General features: G+C 39.7%; 1 pseudogene; it reads right to left on the reverse strand.

Moving 5' to 3' along the window:
* Nucleotides 1-932: 932 nt before the first annotated feature.
* LOC120587028 (uncharacterized) lies at nt 933-1,051 on the reverse strand (annotated as a pseudogene).
* Nucleotides 1,052-7,662: the final 6,611 nt, after the last annotated feature.

Genomic DNA, 7,662 nt, shown 5'->3' on the forward strand with positions numbered 1-7,662 from the left:
CTGGCACCTCAGATGGGACCCAATGGGGAACCACACTTGTTCTGGAGCCTGCAGCTGGAATCCTGGGAAAACTATCAGAAGCAGGCAATGTGAGGTGGGGCAGGAGGATTCTTACCAGAGTTAGCTCTCCTAACTTTCTGTCTGTAGTGCTGGATCAAGAAAGAAAGGTAAAATTTCACATTATTCCTTCCTTACTAAATTCAGAAGTCTCTAGCAAATTTTGTTTGGGGGCTACACATTGGTTATCAATCTTTTCTCTCTCAGGAATAGCCATTGCTGTCTTCTCTCTCTCTCTCTCTCTCTCTCTCTCTCTCTCTCTCTCTCTCTCTTTCTCTCTCTGCCTGTCTGGGGCACACAGGCTATTGGTTCTTGTATATGCAGACAGCTCAATCATCAAGTTGGAGGCCATAAGCATATGATGATGTAAATGTGGGTTGCACTCTGCTTGCAGCTTTGGTCCAACCAACTGTTGCCAGCTCCCAGAGGAAGCCTAAATCCATGTCTTTTTTTCTTTGAATTATCTTTGAAAATGGTTCTGGATCTTGGGAGAGCTGCGTCTTTTGCATCCTTTGGTGATGCCTCTTGTGTCCATGGATACATCATAAAAAGCTTATTGTTTTTGTCGAGTCATTTGATTGGTATATTTTTGATTTAAAAGAAGAAAGAAAATGGTGGGAGAGTTCAATACCGCCAGGAGTATTTACTGTTTGTCCTGGCTGAAGAAAACTTGATGACATATTTGAAATAATTTTTTTAAAGGAGTACTCTAACCAGAAGTTGGCCAAATTGGAGGCTGATGTTCAGAGACAGAGACAAACTTTTCTTTCTTTCTTTCTTTTTCTTTTCTTTTTTTTTAGGCAAGGCAACCTTTGGTTGACCTCACAGATTGCAAGGACCTTGTCAGTTTACAATACCTTATTTTTTATTTTTTATACCTACAGCACCTGGTCTTCCTAGGTGGTCTCCTATCCAAATACTAACCAGGCCTGACCCTGCTTAGCTTCTGAGATCAGATGAGATCGGGCTTGTTCAGGGTGGCATGGCCGTAGACAGCTACAAACTTTTTAAAAGGCCTTCCCTCTAAGATAAAATGAAAATATGTACCTAGAGAGAAAGAAAAACACTCTGAAGCCATTATGGAAAGATTTAATAAAACATTCAAGGACACAAAGCTCTAAATCTAGAACATAAGAATCTTTTGATTTCAAACTTAGTTGAAAATCTCCTTGAAATAAAGAAGTAAATTGAAGATAATGTAGTGTATGGGTGGGTCAGCTCTTTGATACTGTCAACAAAAATTCTCTATCTGAGGTGTGGAAAAAGAGAAACCTTACTCAGGTGAACAGTTTGCAAACCAGGGAAATGCAGCCTCTAGTGGAAATCAAAACTGCATTCCACTGAGACAAAGGGGAGACCACTCTGGTTTCCGAATGGTCTCTTTTTATATGAATCATGCAGTTTTGGTCAGAATCATGCAGTTCCGATTGGTCATTTTGGAGCAATTCTGATTGGTTGGTTTAGATGCAAATGAGGATATAATGGTGCAGTTCTAGTTGGACTAGATAGGTCTCAGTCCACTGGCCAAAAGACGAAACCAAGAACTTCCTTATTATGGCTGACTCGGATAGCAAGATCACAGTACAAGAAATTGAAAGCTCAGTCTGTGGCATTTCTCCCAAATTAAGAGTGCATAAGAGGCCTCTGTCAGCAATGGCCACTAGATTCTGGTTATGAATTTGGGCTCAGTTTACTATAAGTCCTTCTTGGTAGATATGTTTCTTCTTGGGATTCATAATATGATTATAGTTGTGACCCAATTCTTTGAGAAATTAGAAAAACCTGTCCTAGTCTTACAAATTGAGTCCTTAAAAGAACAGAAATACAGCTCTAGGAGCAATTAAAAGCCCACCTATCATTTTTGTCAATCTCAGACCTCCCCTATTCATCTCAAAAGATTGTAGTTATTATAAAAGATCTGAATTTAGAAAACAAAGCCCTTTTGGGGAAAAGTTACATTTTTTCTCTATGCTTTGAGCTATAATTATTTTACCTGTTCTTCTCTAGGAACCAAGAGCCATCTCTTTGAAATTTAAATTTCATTGATGTAATTCTAATCAGACTGACAAAATAAATAAATAAAAAGCTATTGGAGAAAAAATGGCGTAGATGATAGAAGCTTCATTCATCCCCTCTTGTGACCACATCAGAGTTGTGATGGAAACACAGAGCAAACAGCAAGCAGAGTCACCAGGGATCTAGACAAACAGAAGCTCTGCAACTAGGGAGAGAAATAAGAAATCATCCTGCAACAGTTGGAGGTAGGAGGGAGCAAAGACATGAAGCTGTCTGATCCCAAGCGGCTGAATGGGGCAGAGGCTATGACAGCTGCAGCTGGCAGATGCAGACACCTCTTAAAGAAGCCATGTCTATGATGAACTTTTGTGATGAAGGACCTGCTTGCTCTGAGCACCGGTGCCGGGTCAGCTGCTGGGGGCGGGGTGGGGGGCACTAGGGACTTACAGGGGGACACTGAGTTGTCCAAGTGAGGGCCAGAGGTGAGACCTTCTCCCAGGCAGAATGCTGGCAGTATCCATTGTTCCTCTGTTGAGCTCCCCCACTCCCAGAGTGCAGACACAGTGCTGCCATAGCTGAGACATCAGAGAACTAAATAACAGAGGTCGCTTCACCCAGAGGATTCCCTGAAACTCCACCTCCCCCAACTCAAGACCCTACCCAAGCAAATCCAATTGTGTCATTGGGGAGTCCTGTGCCACTTGCTAAGCAGAGCCAAGACTTACACTGGTAGCAGCTGAACTCGTTTTCTGGTGTGGTTTCTTGAGGCAACAATAAGCACAGCATTTGTGGATTGCTTGATGAATCTTAACAGGTCACCTTGGAGGGGCACAGGCTGGGGCTAAATTTGGCCTGCAGCTGAACCCCTCTCAGGATTGTGCCACTAGACACCTACTACACAAAGCTGAGCTAATAAGATGAAGAGACTTAGAAGCTTTGCTTAGCACATAAAAACAGACACAGAAAGACAGCCAAAATGGGAACACAAAGAAGCAGAAACCATATGAGAGAACAGAAGAGAGATCCAGGAATAATAGAATCAAACAATCTAGCAGAAGCAGAGTTCAAAACATTGGTTGTAAAGATGCTCAATGAACTTTGGGGAAGTAAAGATGAACTCAGTATGAACTTTAACAAAGATATAAAAAAAACATAAAAATGGAAATGGAAATTATAAAAAGGAACCAGTCAGAAATGAAGAATACATTATCGGAGATGAAGAGTATATTAGAGATAATCTACACAGTGGATGAAGAAGAGGATTGAATCACCGATGTGGATGATCAGGAAGCCAAGGACTCCCAATCAGAACAGCAAGAAAAATGTAACCAAGAGTATATTAACCATTTAAGGAGTCTATGGAACAAATTAAGGATAACAATACTCATGTCATAGGTACCTGAAGAGAGAGAACAAGAAGTTGAATATATATTTGAAGAAATAATGATGGAAAACTTCCCTAACCCGGTGAAGGAAATAGACAACCCCAGGAAGTTCAGAGAATTAAAAAACAAAAAAAAAAAAAAAAAAAAACCATCCAAAGAGGGTCACACTAAGACACATCATAATCAAAATGCAAAGGTTAAAGACAAAGAGAGAATCTTAAAAGCAGCAAGAGAAAAGCAGTTAGTTACCTATGAGGGAGAACCCATAAGACTGGTAACTGACTTCTCAAAAGAAACTTTGCAGGACAGAAGGGCTTGGCACAAAATATTTGACATGATGAAAACCCAGGATCTACAACCAAGAATACTTTACCCAGCAAAGCTCTCATTTAGAGTTGAAGTAAAGATAAAGAGTTTCCCAGAAAAAAATAAGCTAAAGGAATTTATCATCACCAAGCCAGTGTTACAGGAAATGTTGGAGGGATTTCTTTAAGAAGAAAAAACATGTATCCAAAACAGGAATAAAGAATGATAATAACTACATTCCTATCAATAAGTACTTTAAATGGAAAAGAATTAAGTGTTCCAACCAAAAGATAGAGTGGCTGAAAGGACAAGAAAACAAGACCCTACATATGCTGCCTATAAGAGACTCACTTCAGATTAAAAGACACACACAGACTGAAAGGAAGGGGATAGAAAAAGATATTGCCTTGATGGACCTAGAGGTTATTGTGCTGAATGAAATAAGTCAAATAGAGGAAGACAGATATTGCATGATTTCACGTTCATGTGGAATAAAGAACAAAGTAAACAACAATAACAAAAGTGGAAATAAACTCATGGATACAGAGAATATTTTTAGGGCTACTAGATGGGAGGGGTTGTGGGGAGATAGTGAAAAAGGGCAAAGGGATTAATAAGTACAAATGGATAGATACAAAATAGTCATGAAGATATAAAGTGTAGCATAAGGAAAATAGTCAACGATGTTGTAAAAAGTATGTAAGGGGGAAGAGGGGTACTTGGAGGGGTACTTGATTTAATGGGGTGACCACTTTATGAGGTATATAGATCTCGAATCACTATGCTGTACAACTGAAACTAATATATTATTGTATGCCACTGTAATTGGAAAAAATAACTCATTGAATCGTGCAATGTAAATATGAGCAACTAATTGTCTATTCTACTTCAATAAAGCTGTGGGGGCGGGGGGGAACCTAGTGGGAAACTAGGCCTGTGAAGATCTTTAAAGTCTTCTCCATAAATATTACTGAAAAGTTTAAGCCATATGAACTTATTTGCCAGAAATACAATTTGGATCCAACTGTTCTTTCATAAACTAGTGAGTTTTCATTATCATACCTGTCTTGTGGCTAAAATTTAAAAATAAAGGCTGTCAGATCTGTTTGTGTCTGTCTGTATATTTGTGTATGTAAATATATTTATGTTATAGATATATGATGTTTTTCTACTTCAAGATGCTAATGCCAAAGTTAATTTCTAAAGAGCTCTATTTAATTGGCTTAAAAAATTAAATGTACTCTCAGAAATGTAGAAACTAATCACATTTGTTTTCAAGTTTATGTGATCTAGGACAATCTTTATTAAATAAAAGCTAGTTGAAGCATTACAGGCCCAAAGTCCATGTGCTTGACACTTCAAAAGGCCAAAACTCTAACCATCAGAGTTTGGAGTAAGGAAAGGTTTATAGACTGAAAAGCCACTGACCAAGAATGTGGGAGCCTCGGTAGTACCTCAAATCTGTCCTAAGAAAGTATAGAGTTCAGGCTTCTTTTTTGTCAAGGGAAGGGAAACAGGGAGGTCCTGTTTTGTAAAATTCAAGCCTCAAGCAGAATCCCTCTAATGATTAGCATGTCTATGTGCAAAACAAAGCAGGAGCTATTAGCCCCAAAGCAATGGGAACAACACAGGCTTGAACAAAATGGAGTCAGAGAGACCAAGCTTTTTACTCTGTTACATAAGTTTGTTGGTTTAATTAAAACAGAAATGTCTTTTGCGCTATCAACATTAAAATAATACTTTTATTCTACCTATAGTGGATGAAAAAGGGGTTGTATTGTGGTGGCTGAAAAATGACTACTTGAGATTTATTACTTGTAGAAAATTACTGTTTGACTATAGCCGTGGGAACAAAAGGCTTTTGATCATAGGAACATAACATTCTGATAACAAGCTTTCTGCTTCTGTATTCCCCACTTGCACACCCTGACCTATAGGTTGACAGGTAGTGAATATGAGAAAAATAGACCTTTGTGTTCAGACAGAATGAGGAATGGGATTTAGGGCCTAAAAACCCTGTACTTCTACCTTTCAGGGCTGCTTAATTTGGGGTCTGCGTACCCCTGGGCAGACCCAGCTGGGCAGACCCAGCTGGCTGAATAAAGAGTGTGATTTCTATAACTCACTGATTTCTGGTGGTCTGTGTGTCTTTCGGGGGCTGGCGGTTACAACAGTATACTAAACTTGATAAGCTCAAGGAAGGCCTGCATAGCGGGCCTTATAAACTCAGAGACTGAAGGTAACCAAACAGGATGGTCTGAACACAAAAATTCCTAACTAAAAGCAGGTCATGGCGGGTAGTCATGTCTTAGATCTGTAGCTTCCTTGAAAAAGGTCAATCTTTACCCTAATTGAACTATTATCTTTCTGCATCTCAGATAACATACCTTTGAAATATCAGAGAAATCTTCTTTTCCAGACCCCTTAGGGTACAACAATGGCACCAGAGCATGAAACCACAGAACCACTCATTGTTATCTTGTTGCCCACATACCATTTCAATGTGCTGTGAATATTCTGTACCAATGTAAAAAAGTATTTCTTCATTTTGCCTTTTATCCAATCCCAGAGATATCCCCTCTTTGCTTTCTCCTATCCCCTTAATCTATATTGCCAACGGATTTTTTGTAATCCTCCTTACATTTCCTACTCTGATTCTAATGTATAAAATAAGCTACAAAACTGCCATTCTGTGAAGCATTTTTTCAATCTGTTGAGATTCTGCTTCCAGGCAATTATCATTTTGGCTCAAATAAACTCATAAAAATTATTTACAGGTTTAGACGTTTCTTACATAGATGCTAAGTTAACCAAAAGTCAAAAAAGCTCATAGTATCTCTGTTACAGAATTTGTCAGCAAGAAAAATAACTTAAGATGATGATTAGCTGTTTAATGTCTTGTAGATGTAAAAAGGGCCACATACTAAACCTGATAAGCTCAGGGAAGGCCAGTGTTGTAGCCGCCAGCCCCCGATAGACACACGGACCGCCAGAAACCAGTGAGTTATAGGAAACACACTCTTTATTCAGCCAGCTGGGTCTGCCAGAGGTACGCAGACCCCAAATTAAGCAGCCCCGAAATGTAGAGGTACAGGGTTTTTAAGCCCTAAACACCATTCCTCATTCTGTCTGAACACAAAAGTCTATTTTTCTTCTATTTACTAACTGTCAACCCACAGATTGGTTGTGCAAGCGGGGGTACAGAAGCAGAAAGTTTATTGTTAGAATGTTATGTTCCCATGAGTGATAACCTATGTTCCCATGGGTGATAGCCAAGCGGTAATTTTCCAGCCAGCACACCAGCATGATGGGCCCTACAAACTCAGAAACCAAAATTAACCACATAGGATGGTTGGAACATAGGAATAAAAATTACTAACTAAGAGCAGGTTATGGTGGGTAGTCACATCTTGGGCCTGTAGTTTTCCTGACAAAGGCCAATCTTTACCTTAAGTTATGTTATGGCGCGAATGATTCTGAGACCCACGGAGCCAATTGAGATTAATTATGAGCCTTTATTAGCCGGCCGGCGACTGACTCTCTACCATGCAGGGTTAGAGGAGATCAGCCCCGAGCTTCCAGAGGAGGCAGCTTATAAAGCCTCCTACTACATCCTTGAATAAGCAGATTACAAGAAGCAGAAGTTAGTCGTTAACGTTTTGTACAAAGATAAATGTATCCGGGGAACTCTCAGATCAAACAAGGCCTAGTAGACAGTTTTATTATTTTCACCTTGGAATGTTGCACTTCTCCTAGGGCTGGCGCCTGGAGATATCGCCTCCCTGTGATTGAGTTACTGCTTGCACCTGGAGATACTGCCTCCCTGAAACTGGAGAATTTCCACTTTTACAGTTAGCCTGACTATTGTCTTTTGTATCTAAGGTACCCTTGAAATGTC

Source organism: Pteropus medius, unplaced genomic scaffold (assembly GCF_902729225.1).
Source record: "Pteropus medius unplaced genomic scaffold, Ma_sr-lr_union100, whole genome shotgun sequence".
NCBI classification, from domain to species: domain Eukaryota; kingdom Metazoa; phylum Chordata; class Mammalia; order Chiroptera; family Pteropodidae; genus Pteropus; species Pteropus medius.